The sequence below is a fragment of the Ceratotherium simum genome, chromosome 4 (genome assembly GCF_057802395.1).
Source record: "Ceratotherium simum simum isolate JZ-2026a chromosome 4, ASM5780239v1, whole genome shotgun sequence".
Lineage (NCBI taxonomy): Eukaryota > Metazoa > Chordata > Mammalia > Perissodactyla > Rhinocerotidae > Ceratotherium > Ceratotherium simum.
In genome coordinates, this window is record NC_141903.1 from 3,394,179 (window position 1) to 3,421,137 (window position 26,959).

At 43.0% G+C, this 26,959-nt stretch overlaps 2 long non-coding RNA genes across 2 annotated transcripts in view; one reads left to right on the forward strand and one right to left on the reverse strand.

The window, feature by feature from the left end:
- The window catches only part of LOC147917185 (uncharacterized), an 88,495-nt gene extending 66,784 nt beyond the window's left edge, over positions 1 to 21,711 (forward strand). The window contains exons 2-3 of the long non-coding RNA XR_015551889.1: positions 15,019 to 15,143; positions 19,391 to 21,711. This is a non-coding gene — a long non-coding RNA (uncharacterized LOC147917185). The remainder of the gene's footprint in view (positions 1 to 15,018; positions 15,144 to 19,390) is intronic.
- Positions 13,704 to 19,435, reverse strand: LOC147917186 (uncharacterized). Its single transcript, XR_015551888.1, has 4 exons — positions 19,297 to 19,435; positions 17,666 to 17,775; positions 16,220 to 16,296; positions 13,704 to 14,146 (listed from the first exon to the last, which is right to left on the reverse strand). It is a non-coding gene; the product is annotated as an uncharacterized LOC147917186 (long non-coding RNA).
- Positions 21,712 to 26,959: the final 5,248 nt, after the last annotated feature.

Below are 26,959 nucleotides of genomic sequence, written 5' to 3' on the forward strand. Positions count from 1 at the left end.
TCGCCACCTTTTTTTTTTAGCCATCTACATTCATTTCTTTTCTTTTTTATTGTTTTATTTATTTTTTTAATTTTTTTGTTTATTGCAGTAACATTGGTTTATAACATTGTATAAATTTCAGGTGTACATGATTATACTTCTATTTCTGCATAGATTACATCATGTTCACCACCCAAATACTAATTACAACCCATCACCACACACATGTGCTGAATTATCCCTTTCCCCCTCCTCCCTCCCCGCTTCCCCTCTGGTAACCACCAATCCAATCTCTGTCTCTATGTGTTTGTTTGTTGTTGTTATTATCTACTACTTAATGAGAGTTGTTGTTGTTATTATCTACTACTTAATGAGAGAGATCATACAGTATTTTACCTTCTCCCTCTGACTTATTTCACTTTGCATAATACCCTCAATGTCCATCCATGTTGTCACAAATGGCTGGATTTCATCGTTTCTTATGGCTGAGTAGTATTCCATTGTGCATATATACCACATCTTTATCCATTCATCCCTTGATGGGCACTTAGCTTGCTTCCAAGTCTTGGCTATTGTGAATAACGCTGCAATGAACACAGGGGTGCATGTATCTTTATGCATTGGTGTTTTCAAGTTCTTTGGATAAATACCCAGCAGTGGAATAGCTGGATCATATGGTAGTTCTATCCTTAATTTTTTGAGGAATCTCCATACTGTTTTCCATAGTGGCTGCACCATTTTGCACTCCCACCAGCAGTGGATGAGAGTTCCCTTCTCACCACATCCTCTCCAACACATGTTGTTTCCTGTCTTGTTAATTATAGCCATTCTGATGGGCGTGAGGTGATATCTCATTGTAGTTTTGATTTGCATTTCCCTGATAGTTAATGATGTTGAACACCTTTTCATGTGCCTGTTGGTCATCTGTATATCTTCTTTGGAGAAATGTCTGTTCAGGTCTTTTGCCCATTTTTTAATTGGGTTGTTAGTTTTTTTATTGTTGAGATGCATGAGTTCTTTATATATTTTGGAGATTAACCCCTTATCAGATGTATGGTTTGCAAATATCTTCTCCCAATTGTTAGGTTGTCTTTTTGTTTTGTTGATGGTTTCCTTTGCTGTGCAGAAGCTTTTTAGTTTGATGTAGTCCCATTTGTTTATTTTTTCTATTGTCTCTCTTGCCCGGTCAGACATAGTGCTTGAAAATATGTTGCTAAGACTGATGTCGAAGAGTGTACTGCCTATGTTTTCTTCTAGAAGTTTCATAGTTTCAGGTCTGACATTCAAGTCTTTAATCCATTTGGAGTTAATTTTTGTGTATGGTGTAAGGTAAGCGTCTACTTTCATTTTTTTGCATGTGGCTGTCCAGTTTTCCCAACACCATTTGTTGAAGAGACTTTCTTTTCTCCATTGTATGTTCTTGGCTCCTTTGTCGAAGATTAGCTGTCCATAGATGTGTGGGTTTATTTCTGGGCTTTCGATTCTATTCCATTGATCTGTGTGTCTGTTTTTGTGCCAGTACCATGCTGTTTTGGTTACTATAGCTTTGCAGTATATTTTGAAATCAGGGAGTGTGATACCTCCAGCTTTGTTCTTTTTTCTCAGGATTCCTTTAGCTATTCGTGGTCTTTTGTTGTTCCATATAAATTTTAGGATTCTTTGTTATATTTCTGTGAAAAGTGTTGTTGGAACTTTGATAGGGATTGCATTGAATCTATAGATTGCTTTAGGAAGTATGGACATCTTAACTATGTTAATTCTTCCAATCCAAGAGCACAGAATATCTTTCCATTTCTTTGTGTCTTCTTCAATTTCTTTCAGCAATGTTTTATAGTTTTCAGTGTACAGATCTTTCACCTCTTTGGTTAAGTTTATTCCTAGGTATTTTATTCTTTTTGTTGCAATTGTAAATGGGATTGTATTCTTAATTTCTCTTTCTGCTACGTCGTTGTTAGTGTATAGAAACACAACTGATTTTTGTATGTTGATTTTGTATCCTGCAACTTTACTGTATTTTATTACTTCTAAAAGTTTTTTGGTGGATTCTTTAGGGTTTTCTATATATAAAATCATGTCATCTGCAAATAGTGAGAGTTTCACTTCTTCCTTTTCAATTTGGATCCCCTTTATTTCTTTTTCTTGCCTGATTGCTCTGGCTAGGACTTCCAGTACTATGTTAAATAGGAGTGGTGAGAGTGGGCATCCTTGTATGGTTCCTGTTCTTAGAGGGATAGCTTTCAGTTTTTCACCATTGAGGATGATATTAGCTCTGGGTTTGTCATATATGGCCTTTATTATGTTGAGGTACTTTCCTTCTATACCCATTTTATTCAGTGTTTTTATCATAAATGGGTGCTGTATCTTGTCAAATGCTTTCTCTGCATCTATCGAGATGATCATGTGATTTTTATTCTTCATTTTATTAATGTGGTGTATTACATTGATTGATTTGCGAATGTTGAACCATCCCTGCATACCTGGAATAAATCCCACTTGATCATGGCGTATAATCTTTTTAATGTATTGTTGTATGCGATTTGCTAGTATTTTGTTGAGGATTTTTGCATTGGTGTTCATCAGTGATGTTGGTCTGTAATTTTCTTTTTTTGTGTTGTCCTTGTCTGGTTTTGGTATCAGGGTAATGTCAGCTTCATAGAATGAGTTAGGGAGCTTCCGCCACTCCTCAATTTTTGGAAGAGTTTGAAAAGGATAGGTATTAAGTCTTCTTTGAATGTTTGGTAGAATTCACCAGGGAAGCCGTCTGGTCCTGGACTTTTATTTTGGGGGAGGTTTCTGATTACTGTTTCAATCTCCTTACTGGTGATTGGTCTATTCAAATTCTCTATTTCTTCTTGATCCAGTTTTGGAAGGTTGTATGATTCTAAGAATTTATCCATTTCTTCCAGATTGCCGAATTTGTTGGCATATAGCTTTTCATAGTATTCTCTTATAATCTTTTGTATTTCTGAGGTGTCTGTTGTAATTTCTCCTCTTTCATTTCTGATTTTACTTATTTGAGCCTTCTCTCTTTTTTTCTTGGTGAGTCTAGCTAAAGGTTTGTCAATTTTGTTTATCTTGTCAAAGAACAAGCTCTTGGTTTTATTAATTTTTTCCATTGTTTTTTTGGTCTCTTTCATTTATCTGCTCTGATTTTTATTATTTCCCTTCTTCTCCTGATTTTGGGCTTTGTTTGTTCTTGTTTTTCCAGTTCCTTTAGGTGCATTGTTAGATTGTTTATTTGAGATTTTTCTTGTTTGTTGAGATAGGCCTGTATTGCTATAAACTTCCCTCTTAGAACTGCTTTTGCTCTATCCCATAAATTCTGGCATGTCGTATTTTCATTTTCATTTGTCTCCAGGTATTTTTTGATTTCTCCTTTGATTTCTTCATTGACCCAATCGTCATTCAGTAGCATTTTGTTTAATCTCCATGTATTTGTGGCTTTTCTGATTTTCTTCCTATAGTTGATTTCTAGTTTCATACCATTGTGGTCAGAAAAGATGCTGGGTATTATTTCAATCTTCTTAAATTTATGTAGACTTGTTTTGTGACCTAATATGTGATCAATCCTGGAGAACATTCCATGTGCATTTGAAAAGAATGTGTATTCTTCGGTTTTTGGATGGAATGCTCTGTATATATCTACTAGGTCCATCTGTTCTAGTGTGTCATTTAAGGCCAATGTTTCCTTATTGATCTTCTGTTTGGATGATCTATCCGTTGATGTAAGTGTTACTACTATTATTGTGTTACTGTTTATTTCTCTTTTTATGTCTGTTAATAATTGCTTTACATATTTAGGTGCTCCTACGTTGGGTGCGTACATATTTACAAGTGTTATATCCTCTTGTTGGATTGTTCCCTTGATCATTATGTAATGCCCTTCTTTGTCTCTTTTTACAGTTTTTGTTTTAAAGTCTATTTTGTCTGATATGAGTATTGCTACTCCAGCTTTCTTTTCATTGCCATTTGCGTGGAGTATCTTTTTCCATCCCTTTACTTTTAGTTTGTGAGTGTCTTTAGGGCTGAAGTGTGTCTCTTGTATGCAGCATATATATGGGTCTTGTTATTTTATCCAATCAGCCACCCTATGCCTTTTAATTGGAGCATTTAGTCCATTGACGTTTAAAGTAGCTATTGATAAGTATGTACTTACTGCCATTTTTTAACTTTTTTTCCTCAGTGTTTTAGTAGTCCTCTCTGTTCCTTTCTCCTTCTATACAGAATTGATGGTCTCTTTAGTTTGACCTCTGTCTGAAAGCTCTACTCTTTAACTCTCCTCCTCCCTCATTTTATGCTTTTGATATCGTACTAACCTCTTTTTTATGCATTTGTATTCATTACCCTCTTATCATGGAAATAAATAATTTTTCCTATTTGTGGTCTTCTCTTTTCCCATTAAATCAGTCCCTTTAACATTTCTTGTAGCATTGGTTTCTTGGTGACAAACTCCTTTAATTTTTGCTTGTCTGGGAAACTTTTGATCTCTCCTTCCATTTTGAATGATAACCTTGCTGGGTAGAGTATTCTTGGCTGTAAGTTTTTTCCTTTTAGCACTTTAAATATATCATACCACTCTCTTCTAGCCTGTAAGGCTTCTGCTGAGAAGTGAGCTGATAGCCTTATGGGGTTTCCTTTGTATGTAACTTTTCTTTCTCTTGTGGCTTTTAGGATTCTCTCTTTATCTTTTTTTTTTTTTTTTTTGTGAGGAGGACCAGCCCTGAGCTAACATCTGCCAATCCTCCTCTTTTTTGCTGAGGAAGGCTGGCCCTGAGCTAACATCTGTGCCCATCCTCCTCTACTTTATATGGGACGCCACCACAGCATGGCTCAACAAGCGGTGCGTTGGTGTGTGCCCGGGATCCAAACCAGTGAACCCTGGGCCGCCACAGCGAGGGCGTGCACTTAACTGCTTGTGCCACCGGGCTGGCCCCATCTCTTTATCTTTAATTCTGGACATTTTGATTATGATGCGTCTTGCTGTGGGCCTCTTTGGGTTTATCTTGTTTGGTGCTTTCTGTACTTCCTGTACCTGGGTGTCTGTTTCCTTCATTAGGTTAGGGAAGTTTTTATATATTATTTCTTCAAATAGATTCTCTACCCCTTTGTCTTGCTCTTCTCCTTCCGGGACACCTATAACACGGATGTTAGTGCGCTTGATGTTGTCCCAGAAGTCCCTTAGACTGTCCTCACTCTTTTTAATTCTTTTTCCTTTTACCTGTTCAGCTTGGGTAATTTCTTCTAGTCTTTTGTCCAGCTCGCAGATCCATTCTTCTGTATCCTCTACTCTGCTTTTGAGTCCCTCTAGTGAATTTTTCATTTCCAGTATTGTATTCTTCATTTCTGATTGGTTCTTTTTTATATCTTCCATTTCTTTGTTGACATTCTCACTGAGTTCATCTATTCTCCCCAGATCCGTGAGCATCCTTAACACTCTTTGTTTGAACTCTCTTTCTGGTGGGTTGCTCATTTCTGTTTCACTTAGTTTCTTTTCTGGGGTTTTGTCCTTTTCCCTTACTTGGAATGTATTCCTTTGCCTCCTCATTTTGCCTCTTTCGCTGTGTTTGTGTCTGTGTATTAGGTAGGTCAGCTACGTCTCCTGCTCTTGGATAGGTGACCTTATATAAGTGATGCCTTAGGAGGCCTGTGTGCTTCCTTCAGTTCTCAATGTTCCAGGGGTGATGCCTACATGGGCTACGTGTGTTCTTCTGTTGTGGCGTGTTTGCTCTCCCTGTAGGCACCCAGGGAGGCTGAGTTATGCTCCTGGCCAGTTGTGGTAATACTCAGCTGCTTGTAGTTGTTGTGGGCCCTTCAGTCTCTTTATCAGGTGTGGGGAGCCCCAGCACAGTTGGCTGCAAGTTCTAATACCACCTTTGTGTTGCAGTATTTCTTTTAAGTGAGTAGGCCCCCAGCATGGCAGGTTGTTAGGCTCAGGGGCTTACAAATGCTATAAGCCTCCAGCCTTTAGGTCTCTTGTCAGCTTTCTGAGGATTGCAGCTGGGTGGGGCTGGCCTCAGGCATGGGAGCACCCAATTGTTTCAGGCTTTGGAAGGTGGGGCAAACCCCCATGTCAGTCTTTGAGAAGCACAAGTCTTCTGCAGCTGACAAGCCCCGCCACCCACAGGTCCACACACACAGTCAACACAGCCCTGCTCCGTGTGCACACCCTGACCTCCTGAAGTGGACCCAGTCTCTCCACAGCGGCAGCCCCACACACTCCACCACCACCCCACACTCTCCACCCACTCCTTGTGCATGCCCAGCCCCACTGAAGTGGGCTCAGTTGCCAGGCTACAGAGAATCCAGTCACCAATCTATGCAGGCCCACAAGTTGCCTGAGGGCTTGTTGTTGCTTGGGGCCTGTCTCTAGGGTGGGCTGCCTGCCCTGGCTGAGCTGGATTAAATCGGTGCTCTAGTGGGTGGGGCAGACCCTGGGCTAGCAGGCCCCAGGGAGAACTCCAATGGTGTCTGTGTCAGCACGCCCACACCAGGCCACAACAGTGGCTGCCGCCAATGTCGCAGTCCCTGGAGAGGTCTCACCTCTCACTGTAATGCACTCAGACCCTATCAGGTGAGTCTCTTTTCACCAAAGCACTGTGCACCTTTCTTTCTGGTGATTTTAGGTTGCTTTCTGAAATGCGTGAGTTTGCATGTGGGCCTTTTAAGAGCCGGTTTTACTTTCTTTGTGAGCCAGCTTTTCTGGGGGTGCTCCCCAATGTTTTAGTAGCAGGCAAAGTCAGATATTATGCCACTCGTCTCGATTGTGCTGGGTCCACAAAATGCCTACAGCAGAAGCGCTCCCTGGCTCAGGGCCCTGCTCCTCCAGGGAGGGCTGTGTATCTTTGGGCTGCTCCCAGGCAGCCGTGAAGCTGGTGGCTTGTGAAGGTGGCATTTTTTTCTCTCCAGAAGGGAGTTTCTGCCTGTTCCACCTCAATTAGGATTGTCCTTTGTTGCAGGAGTTCCTCTTATCCAGTTTTCAGTTCTGTCTCAGGGGTAATTTTTCCACGAGTAGTTGTAAATTGGCTGTGTCCACGGGAGGAGGTGAGTTGAGTCTACTTACGCTGCCATCTTGACTTCTCTCTACCCAAGGTCGCCACTTTAAACACCACCTTCAGCTAAAGACAAAGGAGGATGTTGGGGGTGAGGGGAGTCAGTTATGGGAGATTACCAGAAAAAGCACAGTAAACAAGAGTAACATTACTATGCAGATTTAAGTCCCACCTTCTGCATTGATAAGACTTTCTAGAAATAAAGTCATCTCCCCTCTTCCTGGTACAGAGAGGGGAGACATATTTACAAATGGAGATTTCCCTTACAAATGTAAATGTCTCTCAAAAAGGGTAACTTCTACTTGGTTTTCAGAGCTTCTCCCCTGTCTGCAGTTTCTTAAAAGTATCCAGCCCAAAATGATTCTCATGCCAAACAGATACGTCTTGAGATGGCCTATTCTGATCCCCCACAGTACTTCATATCTACATCATGTTATTTAACTTTACAGATGAGGACACTGAGGCTTGGAAAGGGAAGGTAAAGTCACACAGCTAGTTAACAGTAAGGCCAGGGTTCTATACTACTTGCACAATCTCAGCACTACTAACATTTTGGGCCAGATAATTCTTTGTTGTGAGGATTACAGGGAATCCTGCATATACCCTAGCATATACCCACTAGATGCCAATAGCATCCCCTTGGTCATGACAACAAAAATGTCTTCAGATATTGCCAAGCATCTCTTGGTGAACAAAATCACCCCAGGTTAAGAACCACTGTTCTATACTATAAGGCATGCCACCATCACCAGTGAATTACAGAAGTGCTTTCACAGGGGCTGGTTTGGAGAAGTCCTTTGGGCCAAGGTCATTGTTGGTGGATCTGCAGTAGGTGAAGAGCTGCTTGAAGTCAGAGACCCTCATGGAAATTGCTTCTTTCAGTAATTTATCTTCCTTACATGTTGATACTCTAGTTACTGAGGTACCTTTACTAATTGCTGAGGATAAGCAATTACCACATGCCATTTCAAATCTGCATTAAGAAGGCTAGTTGGAGGCCAGCGCCGTGGCTTAGCGGTTAAGTGTGCATGCTCCACTACTGGCGGCCCGGGTTCGGATCCCGGGCGCACACCGACGCACCACTTCTTTGGCAATGCTGAGGCCGCGTCCCACATACAGCAACTAGAAGGATGTGCAACTATGACATACAACTATCTACTGGGGCTTTGGGGGAAAAAAAAAAGGAGGAGGATTGGCAATAGATGTTAGCTCAGAGCCGGTCTTCCTCAGCAAAAAGAGGAGGATTGGCATGGATGTTAGCTCAGGGCTGATCTTCCTCACAAAAAAAAAAAAAAAGGCTAGTTGGAGTTATAATAGTCTTTGGAAGTCTCTGGAGTAAGAAAGGGCCCTCACACACTGATAAAAATATGTGGGCTCTGCTTCCTTATTCTTTCTTCTCTGATAATTTTAATTCGGCTTGCCCTGATTCAAGTTTTTCTCTATCCACACTTAAACTCCAAATGCAAAATAAATGCTAGAGGAAAAGATTTTTATAACAGTGGTAGGAAAACCAGCTCTCAAATCAAAGAAACTAAAGTTCAAATTCAGGCATTTACTCTCCAGGTAGACAAGTTCAGCAAGTCACTTAACTAAAGCCTCAATTTTTCTAATAATGTAAAGTTTATAAAGGAAGGAAATACAATTAAATAATGTCATTTATTTAATAATATCTAGTTTATGATATTATACATATTAAACTAGACAGTATGCATATAAATAGCCTAATAGTGATTATAATTACTATTTATTGAGCATTACCATATGCTAGACATTGAGATGGGTACTTTATGCAATGTTTATAATCCATGAAGCAAAGTTGCACAGCAGGTATTACATTTTTGAGATGAGAAAACTGAAGATGGCAATTCAGCAATCCACTCAAGATCAGAAAACCTGCGAAATGTGTTAGATTCCACCAAAATTAAGAGACAGCTACAGATCTCAATGATATTCCTGCAGTTAGCAGAGGAGCAATCCAGGAATTTTTGAACAGGATTCATCTGATTTTACTAGACCCTGTGGGTAAATCCTTATATAACAAGTGAATCTGATAATTTGTAAATATCTGGAAGATAGTGAAATTAATTTAAGCAAACATTAATTTTTTAAAAAAGTATCAAAGAAGTCCCACCTGTGCCATGGGTAAAAACATTACAGAAACACCCAACAATAGCAGAATACACATTCTTCTCAAGTGTACATGGAACCTTCTCCAGAAGAAACCATATGCTGGGCCATAAAACAAGTCTCAATAAATTTAAAAGGACTGAAATTGTACAAAGTATATTCTCTGACCACAATGGAGGGAAATTAGAAATTAATAATGGGAAGAAATTCGGGGATTTCAAAAATATGTGGAAATTAAATAATATATGCTGAAATAACCAATTGGTCACAGAAGAAATCACAAGAGAATAGAAAATACTTTGAGATGAATGAAATAGAAAACATAACATGCCAAAATTTATGGGATGTAGCTAAAGCAGAGCTTTGAGGGAAACTTACAACTATAAATGCCTACATTAATAAAGAAAAAAGATTTCAAATCAATAACCTAACTCTACACATGAAGACACTGGAAAAAGAAGAGCAAACTAAACCCAAAGCAAGCAGAAGGAAGGAAATAAATAAGAATTAGAGCATAAATTAATGATATAAAGAAGAGAAAAATAGAGTGGTTCTTTGAAAGGATCAACAAAATTATCAAACCTTTAGCTAGACTGAGAGAGAGAGAAAAAATTCAAATTACTAAAGTCAGGAATGAAAGAGGGGACATTATAACCAACTTTACAGAAACAAAAAGAATTACAGGGAATATTATGAACTATGTGCCAACAAATTAGATAATTTAGATGAAATGGACAAATTCCTAGAAAGTCACAAACTACCAAAACTGACTCAAGAAGAAATAGAAAACCCAAATAGACCTATAATAAGGAAAATGATTGAATAAGTAATTTAAAAATTTGCCATACACATACACAGCCCAAGCTCAGATGGCTTCACTGGAGAATTCTATCAAACACTTAAAGGAAAATTAATAGCAATTCTTCACAAACTTTTCCAAAAAATAGAAGTAGAAGGAACACTTCCTAAACTCATTCTATGAAGCCAGTATTCCCTGATACAAAACCAAAGACATTATAAAAAAACTACAGACCAATCTCTTATGAAAATACATGCAAAAATCCTCAGTGTAATACTAGAAAACTGAATCCAACAATGTATAAAAAAAAGATTATATACCATGACTAAGTGGATTCATCTCAAGAATAAAAGGTTGGTTTAACATCTCAAAATCAATTTATGTAATACACCATATCAATAGAGTAAAGGACAAAAACCACATGATCATCTCAAAAGATGCAGAAAAAGAATCTGACAAAATTCAACACCCTTTCATGATAAAAACACTCAAAAAAGTTGAAATGTCAGGGAACTTCATTAACCTGATAAAGGACATCTACAAAAGCCCACAGCTATCATCATACTTAATGGTGAAAAACAAAGCTTTCTTCCTATTATCGAGAAGACAACAATGTCTGCTCTTGCCACTTCAATTCAACATTGTACTGGAGATTCTAGCCAAGGCAATTAGGCAATAAAAATAATTAAAGGCATCTATATTGTAAAGGAAGAAGAAAAACTATCTCTATTTATAGATGACATGATCTCATATATAGGAAATCCTAAAGAATCCATACACAAAAAAAATCAAGCTAAAAATAAGTTCAGCAAGGTTGCAGGATACAAGATCAATATATAAAAATCAGTTGTTTTTCTAAATGCTAGCAATGAACAATCCGAAAATGAAATTAAGAAAGTAATTCCATTTACAACAGTATCAAAAATAAAATACTTAGGACTATATTTAATAAAAGAAGTGAGAGCCAGCCCTGATGGCCTACTGGTTAAAGTTTGGCACTCACTGCTTCATTGGCCCGGGTTTGCTTCTCAGTAGCGAACCACACTACCCATCTGACAGTTGCCGTGCTGTGGTGGCGGCACACATAAAAGAATTAGAACGACTTACAGCTAGGATATACAACCATGTATTGGGACTTTGGGGGGGCGGGGAAGAGGAAGATTGGCAACAGATGTTAGCTCAGGGCAAATCTTTCCTTGCCAAAAAAAAAAAAAGAATACATTTCCCTTTAAAAAATAAAAAAATAAAAATAAATAAAAGAAGTGAAAGACTTGGACAATGAAAACTACACAACATTCTTGAAAGAAATTAAAGAAGACCTAAATAAATGGCAAGATACCGTGTTCATGGATTGAATACTGAATATTGTTAAGATGGAAATTGTTAAGACTGCAACTCTTCAAATTGACATATAGATTCAATGTAATCCCTGTCAAAATTCCAGCTTCCTTTTTACCCCCTCAGAAATTGACAAGCTGATCCTAAAATTCATATGCATGTAAGAGACCCGAAATAACCAAAAAAACTTGAAAAGAATAGAGTTGGAAGACACACTTCCTCATTTCAAAGTTTACTACAAAACTACAATAATCAGGACAGTGTGATACTAGCATGAGGACAGACATATAGAATAGAATTGGGAGTCCAGAAATAAAGTCTCACATACATGGTTAATTGATTTTCAACAACTTTCAGCCAAGACAATTAAAGGGGAGAAGAATAGTCTTTTTAACACATGATGCTTCGAAAATGATATCCACAAGCAAAAGAATGAAGTTGGACCTGTATCTCAGACCATATACAAAAATTAACTTAAAATGGATGACAAATCCATTTTATTTAAGAGCTAAAATTATAAAACTCTTAGACGAAAACAAAGCTGTAAATCCTTGTGACTTTGGATTAGGCAATGGTTTGTTAGATGTGACACCAAAAGCACAAGCTACAAAACAAAAATAAACTGGACATCATCAAAATTTAAAACTTTTGTGCTTTAAATGATGCCATTAAGAAAGTGAAACTATAACCCACGGAATGAGAGAAAAATTTTGCAAATCATATATCTGAAAAGAGACTTGTATCTAGAATATATAAAGAACTCCTACAACTCAGTAATTTTAAAAAGCCCAGTTAAAAAAAGGGCTAAGGATCTGAATAGACATGTCTCCAAAGAAGGTATACAACAACTAATAAGCACATAAAAAGATGCTCAACATAATTAGCCATCGAGGAAATGCAAATCAAGACCACAATGAGATACTTCAAACCCACCAGAATGGCTATAATCAAAAAGACAGATAAGTGTTGGCAATGATGTGGAGAAATCAGAACCCTCACATACTCCTTGTGGGAATGAAGAATGGTGTAGTGGCTGTGGAAAAGTCTGGCAGTACCTCAAAAGTTAAACAGTTACCAATGACCCAGCAATTCCACTCCTAGATATATAACCAAGAGAACTGAAACGATTCCATACAAAAACTTGTACACAGATGTTCATAGCAACATTATTTATAATAGCCAAAAGGTGGAAACAACCCAAATGTCTATCAACTGATGAATGAATAAATAAAACGTGGTACTTCCATATAATGGAGTATCATTTGGCCATAAAAAGGAATGAAGTACTGATACCTGCCACAACATGAACCTTAAGACACTATGCTAAGTGAAAGCAGCCAGTCACAAAAGGCCACATGTTTATATTCCCTTCACATGAAAAATGTCCAGAAGGCAAACCCACAGACCAAATGTAGACTGATGGGACCTGGGGGAAAGTGGGGAATCAATGCTTCTTTTCCAGGTGATGAAAATGTTCCAAAATTGTGATGATGGTTGTACAACTCCGTGAACATACTAAAAACCTTTAAGCGGTCGAATTGTATGGTTTGTGAATCATATGTCAATAAAGCTGGAAGACTGTAAGACTTACGTGCCTAAAGGTACTCCAGCCAGCGAACAGCTTGGAAAATATTCTCTCATAGTGAGTGGAAGGATAAGCAGACGGAAAAGTCCTCTCACTCTGAAGACGCAGAGAGACGGAAGTTCCGAAGGCACTCCTGAGGCCGAGGACCCGGACACCCGGGGAGAAAAACGACACACCGGGCCGGCTCGGCGCACACAGACAGCGCTGAGAAGCTCTTCCCTAGACTGAGGCCGACAGAGCTTATTTTCCCCCCTCGCTCAGAGCACTTCTTCCGATTCCCCGGCAGGGTGGGGGGGGTCTGAAGGGCCCCTCCGTGAGGCCCGCACTGCCAGGCCAGGCCTCCCCTGAGGGCCCCGCGGCGTGGGCTCCTAGCCCCCTCGTCCAAACGCCATCGGGACTCACCGGAGGAGGGCAGACTAGCCAGGGCCCCGACTGCACGCGCACAGGGCCCACCGCGCCGCCGGCCCGGTGGCCTCACTTTAGGGTCATCGGGGCCGCGGCACAAGCTTCCTGGCGACGGGCCGTGTGCGTGTGGGGAAGGGGGCCGAGGCTCTTTGTGCCCCAGCGCGACCCCACCACACGGGAGAGGGAGAAGACACCCAGCAAAGAGAAGGGGGTGGGGCCCGGGAGGCAGTCCACTTCCGGCGACCAGAAGAAGCAGAGCCGCACATCGCGCCTCAGGACCCTAGGGTGGAAGTTGGTCCCCACCTCGAGGGCGGCCTCCCTCAGCGCGTCCCCGCCCTCTCCAGGGACACCCCCCACTCCTGCCCCCACCGCCACTGTCCCCACCTCTCTCTGAGCCCAGAGTCTAAGGCTGTGCCCTGTGTTCACCGCTCTGAGGAGCCCCTCCCACCTGTACTCCGGGAGCCACCCCTATTTAGTAGCCAGCCATCCCTCCCAGTGAGTGGTCACCTCCACTCTGTGAGCCTAGCCAGCCCACCCCAGCCAGCCCTGCAGGAGGTCACCACAACTGAATCACCCAAATGAACCCAACCTTCCCAGCCCTACAAGGGAGCTCACTCTCGCCACACCAGGTCCTCCTTCGTTGGGAAGAAGCTTCCCAGAGTCCAGGGACTCCAGGGAGCCCGGTCCACGCTGGCTGGTCCCCCAGCACCATTTGAGTGTTCCACATCTTCCTTCACGACAGTTCAGTGACTTGGGGCCTAACCTAGGCATGACTGCCTTGCTCATTCTTTTCCCCAGCAGAACTGTTGCTGAGAAGGAATGGCGTCCAGCTCATGTCCAGGGTCCATTCTCCAGGTGTAGTTTCTGCTGGCCAAAGAAAGTTCAGGGTTCAGTAATGGTCATTCAGCTCTGGAAGCAGCAGTTCCTGACCTCTGTGGTGCATCATGAAGTCCAGCCTCATCTTTACTATCAAACATCACTCACGTTGGTTCTCTGACCAGTTCCTGGGGCAAATCTGCACTCCCTTGGCAGCTTTTCCAGGATGAGATCAAGAGGAACAATGAGTGAGCATGCCCAGCGGAGAGAGGGCTCATTGGACTTGTATTAATTACATTTTCACTTGTTGGGGACACTGCCTCAAGGAGGAGGGAGGAAGGGAAGCCAGTGAATGACCACAGACTTTTTCCCCATGAATTCAGCAAACATTTATGGAGCAGATGCTTAGTCTCTGCCACTGTTCTAGGCACTGAGAAAAGAGCAATGAGCAAAACAAAGTCCCGCTCTCATGGAGCTTTTACTATGATGGGAAGGAAGGCAGAGGAAAAAAACAACCCAAGATATTTTCAGTTATAAGTGCTATGAAGAGAATGAAACATGACTTGATGGAGTAGCTGGAATGCAGCAATTCTTTAGACAGGGTGTTCAGAGAGGGCCTCCGAGGAAGTGACATTTTGAGCTGAAATCTGTGTATCAAGAATGGGCCAGGTCATGAAGGACCTTATAGGTTGTTGTGTCTTTACAGTTATTAGAGCTCCTAGGATCATTAAGTCCTGTGTTTCCTAGCCCCAGTTATCTTTTGAATGGGTAAATGATGAAAGTAGTCAGCTGTTTAACTGGGAGGGAGTTAGAGGAGAGGAACGGAGGCATAAGAATGGCTGTTGCCCAAGAGGAAGAAGCAGCAACAGGAGCAGTTAGGAGGCTAAACACTGATCTAGTTCAACCTCCTCTTTTTACAGATAAGGAATCAGAGATCCAGAGAAGTTAAACAACTTGCCTAAAGACACACAACTAAATAATGACAGAGCCAGGACAAGAATCCAAATCTCCTGGCTGCTAGTCTACAATCAGAAGATATTCTGAGGTGGGAAACAGACCCAAAGTCTGAGTCCAGAGCCTGGCTTTGAACTCTGGCTTCTGTATGTCCAGGCCTTGGGTTGAGATCCTTGGAGGGAGTCACTGTGATGATCTCTGGCTTTATTCTCTCCCTGCTAGTTAGGGTCATGGTATTCTGTCAGTGTACAATGAAGGACATCTGCTTAGAGCAGGTTAACCTTCCACACCATCAGTCCTCCTCTCCCTTAGATAGTGAATTGTCATTTTAAGTAGAAGCATCTTAAGATGTTTACATATTTATAAATATTTATTAAGCATCAACTATGTGCCAGGTACTGGGGATTCAGTGGTGAGCCAATATAGACACAATCTCTGTCACTGTGAAGCTTACAATCAGGGTTAAAGATATATAACCACACAAACAGCTGTAAAACTGTAACAGTGACAAGTGTGAGGAAGCAGTTACACAGGTGCAATTGAGGGAGTGGAGGAGGTGGTGGGAATTTGATCTAGTTAAGGAGATCTGCATAAACTTCCTTGATGAAGTGACACTTGAGGTGGGATCTGAAGGAGAACAGGAGTTATGTAGGGAAAGAGGGGATGAGAAGAAGTTCCAGTCTGAGGCAATGGCACATGCAACCTCCCTATGGCACGAGGGAATGTGGCAAGTACAAGAAGGCCACTGTGCCTGGAGCACAGAGCAAGGGGGAATTTTCAGTTTCCAAGAAAGGCAGACTAGGTATTTAGATTAACACTCATGTTGAAACAACTGAGACTGCTAGATATGTAATCTTAACAACTGTAAGGAGCTGACAAGATAGAATCAGATTAAAATGGAAAGAAAGTGGGAACATAACAGGGAATCCAGTGCCAAAGCCACTTGTACCCTAAGGAATTTGCTAAGTCTCTCAAATTTTGGCTTCAGTTTTGATGGCCTTGATGGGCCAAAGGGGAGAGAAATTGAAGCCCAGAAATCACTGTTCAAGTGAGGAGTCTAATAGCAAACCCTCCCCCTAAAAAAATGGGGCTCCAAAAGGCTAGCTGGTTCAGGGTGGGAGTGAACCAGAAGGAAATGATTCTTTCTGGATTTACTCCCTGGCTCACCTTGCCTGGGTGGTGTAGGAAACTTCAAGTCTCATGCTTGGACTAGGTGGTCCTGGATTAGTAGTGTCCTCAGGTACCTGATATAAGCAAATAAAAATCCTTACCACAGGCATGTACCTTCACTCTAGGCCTCAATTATTTCTACAGGTGATTTTTCAATTACAATAAGTCCACTAGTCAAAAATAATTAGGCACACAAGGAAATAAAAGCCATGAGTGAAAAGAGTAATAACAGACAAAGCAAACCCACAAAGAGTTTAGAACTGGATTTACTAGAAACAAACTATAAAACAAATATGTTTAAAAGAATAAAAGACAAGCTTGACAATATCTGTAGGGAACAAAAAAATTATTAAAATTTCCTGTGAATCTTGTAACAACTCTGTGAGATGGGTATTATCCCAGTTTTAGATATGAGAAACTCAGGCTCAGAGGGGTTGAGCAACTTGCCCACTGTCATGCACTAGTCATGCACTAGATTCAAACCCTGCTCTTTCTGACTTCAAACCCTATTCTCTTTCCACTGTACCACAAGTAAATAATTATTTGACTTAAGGAGTGGCTAATAATCCTATTAGAAAACACAGAAGGAAGGTTTTCATCTTTCTTTTTTTGTGTGTGTGTGGAAGATCAGCCCTGAGCTAACATCCATGCCAATTTTCCTCTTTTTGCTGAGGAAGGCTGGTCCTGGGCTAACATCCGTGCCCATCTTCCTCCACTTTATATGGGACACCGCCACAGCATGGCCTGACAAGCGGCGCCTCAGTGCGCGCCTGCGATCCAAACCCGGGCCGCCAGCAGTGGAGCATGTGCACTTAACCGCTACGCTACAGGGCCGGCCCAGTTTTCATCTTTCTTATTGTTTTTAACCAAGCTGAAGCTAATATAAATCTGTGATAATCATAAAGTTTATGAAAAATTTTACATGAGTCAAGGTCAAAGTGAGCAGGTTATAGATTATGGGAGGGTCTGGCCTTTATGCACAGGGGCTTTGAGGTCACCATCTTAGAGATTTCAAAAGCATCCCAACATAAAATATCTATGTATAGATTTATCAACAGTTATTGATTATTGAACATAGGCCACACAGTGTGTTAGAGGCTTTCTCAAATACACTCTCACATTTAACCTCAGAGCAACATTGCCAGGTACATGTCATTAACCTCAGTTCACAGATGAGGAAACTGAGCCTCAGAGGGCCAAAGTAACCCGCCTATCCAGGATTCAGACTCACGCCTCCTCGCTTCCTTCTGCTATACCACAGTGTCACCTTGCAAAAAATGTCTCATAGGACTAAAATCTGAGTGAAAGCCACGTTAGGACTACTAAGCACTTTTAGATTTCAGCCCCAGACTAATGACTTTATGGCAGCAAGGTTGAGATCAGATAGGAGCTGGGACAGACCCTGCAAACCACCCGCCAGACTGGTTTGTGTCATTTGCTCACCTATACTCAGGTCACTGAATATGAGAAGTCAATTGTGGTGGCCGCTCCTGGTGCTTCAGGGCATACACTTCCCAGCAGAGGTACAATTCTCATGAGGAAGAGAGGTGTCCCTGTGTTGAGAGAGAAAGGACCTGAACATCACCTCAAGGGTGGTAGTTCCCCCCAAGCAAGGAAATGAGGCAGAACAGCCAGCACTCATCATATATCGGAGCTGACTCCAGGCCCAGCACTGCCTCATCTTCCTCACAACAGCCCTGCAAGGGAGCTGCCATTACTGTCCCCATCTTACACGTGAGGAAATTGAGGCTGCTTGCTCTGAGTTACATAGTCAGTACACGGAAGAGCCAGCGTATGCATCCAGTGAGTCTAATTCCAGAGAACAGCATCCCTCATGAAGGAACCTGGCACAATGCCTGGTACTTACATGCTCAGTAAGTGATGGTGATGATGATGACGATGACGACAGTATTACACTTACGAGCAAGAAAATGGATTAGGGGTCTTAGTGTAGACCTGCACTGTCCAGTATGCTAGCCGCTAGCTGCAGGTGGCTGTTGAGCACCTGCAGTGACTAGTATGACTGAAGGACTGAATTTTTAATTTTTATTTACTGGAGCATGTAAAATATTTTTTTTCTGTTAAACATGACTTTATTGTTTTGGTAGGACTACATTTCACTTAACATTGCATCCTGTTAGATATTATTATTGTATTGTGTGGTGCATGTGCTACATATATTGGGCTAAGTTAAATATGTTATTAAAATGAACTTCAACTGTGCCTTTCTACATTTTTAATGTGGTTACTAAATTTTAAAAAATAACATTAAGTGGCTTATATTTCTATGAGAGCACACTAGCATAAATCTTAAGAATTTAATTCAGAACATTTGAGATATTCTAAGCAATAGAAGTGATTTGTCACTTTTTTTAAGTAAAAATTCGCTTTCAGTAGTAGTGATCATTCTGTCCATAATCATTTCCCTTAGAATGGTTGATAACCTCAGTAGAAGCTTCCACAGGAAGTAAAAACAAACCAAAAACTATGATGAAAATTTCTTCTCTATCTCTTTTTTTTTTTTTAAAGATTTTATTTATTTTATTTTTTCCCCCCAAAGCCCCAGTGGGTAGTTGTATGTCGTAGCTGCACATCCTTCTAGTTGCTGTATGCGGGACTCGGCCTCAGGATGAATGGAGAAGTGGTGCCTCGATGCGCACCCGGGATCCGAACCCGGGCCACCATCATCGCAGCACGCGCACTTAACCACCAAGCCACAGGGCCGGCCCTCTCAATCTCTTTTTAATATTACAGTTGAGAGATAGATCTGGCTACAGGGCCGAGATTTCTTCTATATGTTTCTGCATTTGCCCCAAATCTATTGATCCCTTTCCCATCTCAGGACCAGGTAAGCAGCCCCTGTTTTATAAACCATCTGCAATTTGGGGATTACCACCTGCCCTTTGGGAAGGGGCCCTTTCTATTTACCTTCTTGGACTTCTATAAGTTGCAGCTGTTGCTGCCCATTTTCTTGTCGCAACGGAAAAAGAGTAACTGGAAACGAATCAGCCTGTCTGGTAGCCCCTTCAAGCCAAATCATTATTTAGCTCCTAATGTATTTTACTATATCTGACCATTGATCATTTCCTGAGCTTTTATGAGATCTTTGTTCCAGTCCACTCCACTGATTTCTGCGTTGAATTTTTCTTCTTTTCTTTAACCAATCAGCATCATCAGTCATAGTGGATTCTGAAAGAGATACCGGAACACCAGAGAATAAGAGCTTCTTGGATTTCCAGCTTCACCCTTGCCGAGTAATATTCCAAGGTTTGAACCAACACTCTGACGATTTCTGCCAAGCAGTGCAGCTTCCAAAGTCCCACCCAACCTTCCCTCCTTCCCTTGCCCTGGAACCCCCAGACCTGGTGCAGGGAGCAATGCCATCCCCCCAAAGGACCTGAAAGTGTACCGGGGCAAGGGAAGCCCAGGACTGGACTTTTTCTGAGATCCTATGTGATAAGGCATGCTGCCCAGCACCCCTCCTACCTGCAACCTTTCTCCCCAGAGACTCCTTCTTCAGGACACCCTCCGAGATGTACAGCAGGGCATAAAAGCCACTAAGAGATGGCAGGGCCTTCCACAATTGCTACCAGTCTTGCCTTCACTGTTTAGGCTTTTTGCCTATGGAGTCATGATGTTCCCAGCTTTAACTGAACTTGTCACTCACAGGCCTGGATAAAGACTGGCCCTTACACACATGGCTGACCACGTCTTCTGCAATGCACTCTTTCTAAAGAGGAGGAAGCTCGTACTTTCTCTGTCCAGTCTACTCCCTGTCCTTTGTAAATTGGTTCCTGGGCCAAAGAAACACACGCCAGGACTCCCTAGAACTTGAGTTCTCAACTGTGGCTGCTCATTGGAACTAACCTGGGGAGCTTTTAAATCCCGGTGGCCTGGGCACTATGCCAGACCAACTCAGTCAGAACCTCTGGAGATGGAACCAGGCACTGTCATTTTTAATGCTCCACAGGTGATTCTAGGGGGCAGCCAGGGTTGAGAACCACCGCTCTAGATTCGAGAGTCCAGACTGTGTCCTTCTAGGCCTCCAGCTCCCCCTCTCTTGGACTCCAGTCTCATGTTTTATCTAAATTCCAGTTTGTGTGATTTTGATTCTGCATTTTCATTCTTCCCAGGAGAATCAGGCAGGGGCCATTTTACATAAACCAACTAGGCCTTCAGGGCTCAGACTCTGATGGGAGGAGTCGGGAAGCAGGTAGGACACACTGCCCCTCCTGGAGCAGTGATTCTCAACTTTTAAAACATAAAGATGCTGGGACCTTACCCCAGACTAATTTAACTAGTTGAGGATGAATGCAGGAAATCACTGTTGTTTTAGAGTTCTCCGGTAGATTCAGATGCACAGCCAGGGTTCAGAACCACTGGCTGGTAAACTCATAGATCCCAGATCATCTTGAATTGGTTCTTCTCGGACATAGCTCATTTTCTTAATGTGTTTATTTCTTTTTTCTTTTTTTTTTTTTTGTGAGGAAGATCAGCCCAGAGCTAACATCTGTGCTAATCCTCCTCTTTTTGCTGAGGAAGACCGGCTCTGAGCTAACATCTATTGCCAATCCTCCTCATTTTTTTTTCCCCCAAAGCCCCAGTAGATACTTGTATGTCATAGCTGCACATCCTTCTAGTTGCTCTATGTGGGACGTGGCCTCAGCATGGCCGGAGAAGCGGTGCGTCAGTGTGTGCCCCGGATCCGAACCCGGGCCGCCAGTAGCGGAGTGCGCGCACTTAACCGCTAAGCCACAGGGCCGGCCCGTTAATGTGTTATTTAATACAAAACCCTACATTTTGCTTTTTTCAAATCTTACCATCAACTTTCCTTTGCCAGCAGAAAGCCACCCCCATACAGACCCCCATATAGGGACTGTATAGGAGGAGACAGATCCTGAAACGTTCAAGTGTTGGAACACAGCCCCAGCTCTCTGGGAGCGTCCAGTGCCACACTTGTAAGAGCCTAGAAAATACGCATTTCTTTCTCTGTTGTTATAAGTGGGTTTTATTCTGTTCTGTTTTTTAATCTAGACCGCTAAAAATATTATAGGGAGCACAATGTAGCTAATGGCAATGAGTTTTAAGTCAATGAATTCAAAGTCTGAGACCAAGTCCCTCATGTGAAGTTGCTGAAATGACCTGCATCTCTCTGCAAGGCAGAGCTGCGAGGCCTTCCAAATCCTCAGCAGGCTTGGGTGCACTTTTAGGTTAGAGTTATTGACATAATGAGGTAATGTGACTCTTTATGAAATAAGATAAAGATGGCCTCATTCATTGATTTGAAGCCTTTCAGTGGTAATAAAAGCTACTATTTATTGGGTACTCTTTATGTGTCAGATACCATACACTATACCAGATATTTACATTATCTTGTTTATTCCCAGCAGCCATGCAAGGTAGGCAGGTATTAAAAGTTCTGCTTTAAAGATGTGGAAACTGAGGCTCAGAGAGGTTTAATGACTTGCGAGAGGTTGCAGTGAATTAAGGGCGGGGGAGGGATTCATACCTCCTCTGGCTGCAGCCAGAGTTCCAGTTCCACTACCCTGGCTACCCAGCCCCAGGGATTTCTTTTCTTCCAGATAAGTCTCACTGGCCCTTCGGTTTCTCCCTCCTCCACTTCCTGCCTTGGCTTCATTTCTATGAAAAGCAATATGATTTAATTATGTGTTAATGTCTTCTGCAGGAGCAGAAAGTGAGGGGTGGATGTGACAACATGTTAGGAAACTGTGTTTTCCCATGCTGGGGTGAGATTCTAGGCCACTACACAAAAAGGTCAGATCTAGTTGGGCAAAAATTGTTCTGGATGTGGCCTTCTGGTTTTGTCTGCTGTAAGGATGAAAAGAAAACAGTCCACGGGCCTGGGACACTATTCCTGAACCTCCTTCTCACTCCAGTTTCCACAGCCCACCCCCCCCAACCCCTCCGGCCTGGGTTGCAGCCCCTAGGACGTCTGAGGTCTAAAGCCCCTGCAGTGAGGACACCGGGTGGGTCACAGCTGTGAGGGAGGAAAAGTCACCTCAGGAGGCAGGTCAATCCCCAAAGCACTTTGGGATTCCTATCCCCTTAAAATTCAGAATCTTCAGAGCATGTTCCACTGACTTCAAGCCTGGTAGGAAGTGAGCACCTCTGAGTTGCTCTGGGCTTCCTCCTGTCCTGGCGAAGGGGCTTTCCGGAAAACACCTGATGTTGGGCCTGTGAACTGGGCTCTGCTCTAGTGAGTTCCCAGAGAGCAGTTCCCTGCCATTTCAGGAGCGCCTTCTCTATGCTCCCCTGTGCTAATTAGGAAAAGGGAAACAGAGCCGCCCAGAACAGGTGCTGCTCCTCAGGGGACTGTCAGGGTTGTTCTTAAAAAGGAAATTGGTGCAAATGAGCTTAAATGAAGCAGAATTAAGGCTAGCAGATAGCATGGCAGCTGCTGGCACACAGGTAAACAAGGTGGAAAGAGAAAGTGAACAAAGAAGATGGAGCCAGGTGTGGGGGAGGGGTGGTGCCAGGTCTTCAGGGCAGGACAGGAGAGCAGAACATCAGCCTTTAGGGCAGAGGAGGCTGGAGCAACAGTGGCTGAAGCTGTGGGCTGGAACCTGACACCAACTCAATTCCATGAAAACTGAGTGCCTGTGAGGCAGCAGGCACTGTACCAGGCCCTGAGGATAGGGCAGGGAACAAGACACTAGGCCCTGGGTTCAGGAGGCTGATGTTCCAGTGGGATGGGGTGAGGGGAGAGAAAATAAATAAGATTTCAGTTAAGGATAATAGCTGTGAGAGCGATAAAACAGGATGATGTGTGTGGGCGTGTGTGTGCGTGAACTCTTTAGAGAATGAGCAGTCGGGGGGGCCTCTGTGAAGCAGGGGATACTGGGTTATTAAGGACAAACATCTTCTTCCTCCCTTCCTAGTGAAGGAAGTGCTCAGTGCTGCACCATCAAACAACAAAATAGTTACCTTTCCCACTGAATAAAACAATACTTCTTTCTAATCCAATATCACAGCCTGGGGAGCCCACAACTAAACTTTATTTATGGGTGAGGGAGCATGGTTCATTCAGATGCAGTAGCAGAGGCCATTCTCAATTCTGTCAGCCTGAAGGGAAAGGCAAGATTCCATCATTTATTGAGCAACTACTGTGTTGCTCATATGTAACTTATCTTCTTAAAAAATTTCCTTTGGGAACATTTTAGATTTACAGGAAAATTGTAAAGATATCACAGAAAGTTCCTGTATACCCTTCACCCACTTCCCCTCAGGTTAACATCTTATGTAATCATGGTGTGTTTGTCAAAAGTAAGAAGTTGACAGTCGTACAATACTAGTAACTAAATGCTATATAGACTGAATGTCTGTGTCCCCCCAAATTCATATATTGAAATCCTAATTCTCAATGTGATGTTGTTTGGAGCTGGGGCCTTTGGGAGGTGATTAGGTCATGAGGGTGGTGTCCTTATAAAAGAGACCCCAGAGAGCTCCCTTACCCCTTCTGCCATGTGGGGACACAGCAGGAAGATGGCCATCTATGAACCAGGAAGCGGGTCCTCACCAGACATCGAATCTGCTGGTGCCTTGATCTTGGACTTCCCAGCTTCCAGAACTGTGGGAAATAAGTGTTTGCTGGTTAAGCTACCTAGTTTATGGTGTTTTTGTTACAGCAGCCCGAATGGACTAAGACACTAAACTACAGAAAGAAATTTGGATTTCATCTTACTTATCTTTTAATATGTTATTTAATCCTCCAACAACTCTAGCGAAACTGAAGTTCAGAGAGGTTGTGACTTGAATAAGATGATGCAGCAAGTAGTGAATTCTGATTGCAATCCAGGTCTCTCTGACTCCGAAATGTGCACTCTTTCTATATAATGATGTCTCTTTGAAGGAGGAAAAGTCACTGTGTTAGTCTAGGTCCTTTGAGAAGTGGACTCCAAGACATGATTAACCACATGATTCACCAGGCAAGGATTTTATTAGGGGAAGTGCCTGAAATAGGGAGGCAGCAAGAAGAGGTAGAGAGAGTTGTCAGATTTCTGTGAAAGTCTGATCCTGAGTAAGAGGGAGAGAGGGACATTTGGGTGCTAACAAAGGAGTCCCTTCCTCGTGGATGACAACAGCAGCCCATGGGAGGTGTGGTCTCAGTAAAATGCATGACGGATTTCAAAGTGCAGCAGCTGGGGCCTCCAGCCAATTAGGGACTTGGGTCAGTGCAGCTTCCTGGCTGCCAGTCAGTAAAGGCAGAGAAATCCTGTGTTTCTTTTCTGGTCTGCTCATGGAAGAGAGACTACCAATCAGAAGGATAAGGGCAAAGGAGTGGGCAAGTGAAGGGTCCTTCCCTTACTGGATCCACCTGCTCCCTGGCAGAGCTGGTAACTCAGGAATCCCAAACAGCTTACTGCCTGGTATGATGGTTAATTTTATATGTCAACCTGACTAGACCATGGGGTGCCCAGACATTCGGTCAAACATTATTCTGGATGTTTCTGTGAGAGTGTTTTTAGATGAGATTAACATTTGAATCAGTAGAGTAAATGCAGATTGCCTTCTCTAATGTGAGTGGGCCTCATCCAATCAAGTTGAAGGCCTGAATAGAACAAAAGGCTGACACACCCTGAGTAAGAAAGAATTCTTCTTGCCTGACTGCTTTTGAATTGAGACATCAGCTTTTTCCTGACTACAGACTTGAACTGAAACATCGGCTCTTCCTGGGTCTTGAACCTGCCAGCCTTTGGACTCGAGCTGCACCATCACCTTTCCTAGTTCTCAGGTTCTCGAACTCAGACTGAGACAAGCATCAGCTCTCCTGGATTTCCAACTTGCCAAATCACCCTTCAGATCTTGGGACTTGCTTGCCTCCGTAATCACGTGAGCCGATTCCTTTAATATATTTACTCTCCGTTTTGTTTCTCTGGATAACCCTGACTGACACTGTAGGATTCCAAAAAGGAAATCCAACTCCAGTCTCGGGAAGGCGCGGACCCACAGACACAGGAGACCGAGCTTGATGCAAATGCACGAGGTTTTAATTAAGCGGAGCTCCGGGTCGACACGTATCTCTCGCAGGAGACAGAGGGGTCGACCCCGAACCTTAAGGGGCAAGCTCTTTTATAGGATTCGGAAGCATAAAGCGGGAAAAGGTTGGCGCGGTCTTACATGATTGGCTAATTTAAAACATTTAAACAGTTACATTTTATGGCGCGAATTGCTATGGCGAAGCAATTATCAGGTTACACACACGCGTCCCCATCTGGACCCCCTCCACCCCGACCCTCCCAAACTTATCCCTCTGGAGCACTCTCTTGTTCTCAATTTTCCCCGAACAGTTTAGGGCGAGTCTTCTATGAATAGAGTCAGTCAGGATCGATAAACGTTCCCCCTTATACCAGGAATCCTTAGGGTGTGGAGGTGCCTGTCTCTAAGGTATTAACTTTTAAATTTTTAATATAATTTACTTCCTTCAACACACCTGGCTTACTCAATGTCAGGGCTGACCACAGTATCTCATAGGATTCCTTTTCCTCTTCTGCCATCAAACCCCACTACACATTTGAACCACAGGCCGGATAGAGAAATGTGCCCAGAACAGCACTAGGGAGAGCAAAGGTCCTTGAGAACCAGTTCAGTCCCAGGCCAAGCCTCCAACTTACCTCTGGGTGGGTGGGAGACAGCTCCCTCAACAGCCATGGCCTTAGATGATGGGGCCATGTGAAATGGCATCAGTGACTCCTTCCAGCTGGCAGCCGGCTCTCTAGTGAAAGCAACAAACCCAAAAAATACTCAAGAATAGACCCACCATCTTATCTCTGTATGGTATACAGGTTGTGGAGGATTCTGCCATCTCAAACCTCCCTGGCTGCTCTTCCTAAAGATTCCTTAACCTCAGGGAGGGTTGGTACTGGCCCTGTTCCAGACCCAAAGTAACAAGATTTCTTCCCAAAGTGGGGTAGGCCTGTCACCTGCCCCTATATGACCTATCACTGTCCACAAGGCAGCCCTTCCTGCTGGCCCCTGGTACTCCTTGCTTCATGTCTTGTCTGAAGCTTCTGGGCTCTCCTTCTTCAGCTTCTTTCTAGAAGCCTCTTGTGCTTGGTCCTGGAACCAAACATTCACCCACATAAGTAATCCAGTTAGACAGTCTCTTTCTTGCCTTAGCCACCTTCCCTCCCACCCTCAGCCCAGGGAGGATCGCCTCTGATTCAGAAGTACCTGCACTGAGGAGCATCCCCCTGGCACCTGCTAAGGAAGGGCCTCCTCACATTCATCCTCCGCTGCCCTGCCTGTAGCCCAGCACCCTCAGAAGCCCTTCCCTGACCCAGGGTTTCTCAACAGTGGCCTTATTGACATTTGGGGCTGGATAATTCTTTGTTGTAGGGGCTGTCCTGTAGGATGTTTGACAGCATTGCCAGTCTCTTACCAACTAGATGCCAGTTGTCACCACCAAAAATGTCTCTAGACATTGCCAAATGTTCCCTGCCCTAACCTAAGGTCTTTCTGTTTGCTGTCTAGAGCCACAGCAGAACCTGGGCTGGGCAGGGGTCCCAGACAAGTAGAGGAAACTAGTGGGAGGGAAGCATGTGCCTTCAAGACCAACTCTGCCTCAACCTCCATGAAGCTGGACTCCTCAGGCCCAAGCTCTTCGAAAGCTGTTTCCTCTTGGCTCCCACCATACAGTTTTTGCCCCCCCTCCCTTTTTTCTTATATGGTATTTATTATTATTATTGTGGTTAAGAACACTTAACATGAGATCTATCC